Source organism: Hibiscus syriacus, unplaced genomic scaffold (assembly GCF_006381635.1).
Source record: "Hibiscus syriacus cultivar Baekdansim isolate YM2019G1 unplaced genomic scaffold, ASM638163v2 tig00110270_pilon, whole genome shotgun sequence".
Classification (NCBI taxonomy): domain Eukaryota; kingdom Viridiplantae; phylum Streptophyta; class Magnoliopsida; order Malvales; family Malvaceae; genus Hibiscus; species Hibiscus syriacus.
Window position 1 is genome coordinate 21,527 of NW_024062656.1, and position 2,490 is coordinate 24,016.

At 33.3% G+C, this 2,490-nt stretch overlaps 1 non-coding gene across 1 annotated transcript; it reads left to right on the forward strand.

The window, feature by feature from the left end:
- On the forward strand, nucleotides 1-73 carry TRNAR-ACG. Its single transcript has one exon. It is a non-coding gene; the product is annotated as a tRNA-Arg (tRNA).
- The last annotated feature ends 2,417 nt before the right edge of the window (nucleotides 74-2,490 follow it).

The following is a 2,490-nucleotide window of genomic DNA, read 5'->3' on the forward strand; positions in this document are numbered from 1 at the left end:
GACTCTGTGGCCCAATGGATAAGGCGCTGGTCTACGGAACCAGAGATTCTGGGATCGATCCCCAGCAGAGTCGATTGGTTTCTTTTAGCTTTGATGGAGTAACCCTCTAACCAGCTTTAATCGGTAATATTGTTACTCGCCCCTCCCCTTATTTTTATTTGAAATGCCACAGCTCTACTATTCTTGTCATTTTAGCTAAAGTACATTTATTTGTAACACGATAAAGCATGCTATATAATCTGCACCACCTTAAAAACTCAACTAAACACAATCGTTGTTGCTGCAAATTTCATCCATGGACCATAATCAATTCAAGAAATTGATTTAAAAAGGATGGCCACCGTTGCTGTTATTCAATTCAAGAAGATGCAGAAGCTATTCGGAAGGTTATTTTACATTTAAAATTTTCTAATAAATCTTGGGGTTTTTTTTTCATGTAATGATCATTGTTTTCTTATAAGAAATATTGGTAGGATGGGGCACAGATGAGAAGGCAATAATTGCAGTGTTGGGACATAGGAATGCAGTTCAGAGAAGGCAAATCAGGCAACCTTATCAAGACCTTTACCAACAACATCTCATCAAGCGCCTCGAAAATGAGCTTTCTGGTGATTTTGAGGTAGTTAACAATGGGTCATTAACATTTTTATATGGTTTTCTAGTTCTCTCTAATTCTTTAGTTTTTATTTTTCAAAGTGTCGTCTTATCCATCGGTCTAGTACATTCGTATTTTTTTCTTCTTTTTATTTTGATTTATATCTAAATATATCTACTCGTTTTGTTTTTGTTTGCTTTTATGATATGGTTGTTCATCTACTTTTATGGTACAATTTTATCTAACCGTGCTCGGCAAGGCAATTTTAATTTTATTAACAAAAGAATTTCTACAACTGACTCAATTATATGCCTCGCTAAAAACATTCTTAAAGTTAATTAGAGGAAAAAAGTACATATACCTGAGACAAAGACAAAGACCTAATAAAAAAACAACAGCATAACTCAATAGTCAGGCGGACGAAAGATATCGAAGAAAAGAACAAAGCAAACTACCTCACATAGCAGTAGCACAACTAAAGCAAAGCCAAATTCGATGCAAAAAATGCAGCCATGCCTCTCTTCAGCTACAGAGATAAAAAGAACGACCGAATAACAATGACACAAACGCGGCATAAAACACGTGCCATTTACATTTGGAACTACCAAGTAGCTTACTGGTACAACATTTGAAGTTGATGGAATATCTTAAGCATATCTCTATATGTAATAATTTAAACCAATGAAATCAGATGATCCTTTGACTAATTGTTCACTTGTACGTGGAGTGAAAACATGTAGCCTATCTTTCACCAATCTTCTCATACTTTCAGGGAATTCTCCTTGTACCAGCAGTTTCATATACCATCCCAACTCAAAATCAAAGCCCTCCTAGCTGCCTCAATATCAAGAGAAGTGATTGACTATGGCTTAATATACAGTGTAATAAGACTTATTCCAATTTGCCCCTCAAGTGTTGCCTTTTTACAACGTACTGTGTAATAAGTGTTTTGTACCGTTATGACTTGTGATAGTTTACTATTTTGTGTTGCATTCATCATAGTACATCTTCTAATCAAGGAAAAGTATATAGTATTGTATAGTTAGATTCTTTTTTCCCATAATCTATCGATGCATTCAAAAATGTTTGTGGAATAATATATTAGGTTGATTCTTTTAATCAATTTCTATGCTTACATCAATATTGTTTTTAGTTTTAAATAAAAACAAAGATTTTATTGATAGTCACTAATTTTTTTATATAAAAAAGAAGATAAAGCGCATATTTAAAAGAAGATTTTAATTTTTATTCACTCTTTTATATTAGAAGAGCCTTTCACGTTCGATACAAGCGTTCCCTCGAGGAACATGCATGTTTCCGATAACACAAAGGGAGAAACTCGACAGGCATCTTCTCATCCATATTTTATTCTCTCTCTTTCTCTCTTCGTTTTCTGGTTGATATCATAAATTCAGATATCCTAATTACAATCCACAATAGAATGTTGGGATGCGGTAGTATTCTCGAATAATCTCTAACATAAATCCTTAAGTTTGCATTCCCTAATAAAATATCTTGCATCTATTAGAATTCAGATGGACTCTTGGATAAGGATAGCTATGGGTCGGGTTGGAATGAGTTTTCAATTAATTCGACTCGACTCGTAAAATATACACCCTTCACCCAAAACTCGACCTGACCCGAGTTTAAGGTGATTTAACCCGACCCGAATCCGACCTTATTTTTCTAGACAAAATATGAATCCGATCTACCCCGAAACAAATAAATTTATAAAAATATATATTAATTTTATTAGATAAAAATAAGTATCTAATTGAAAAAACATAATATAGAGAGATTATTGTAATTATCCTTAAATATATAAGGTAAAATTATATTATTTTTGGGTCGGATATTTTTACCTTAAACTCGAGTTCGATATGATCCGAACACAT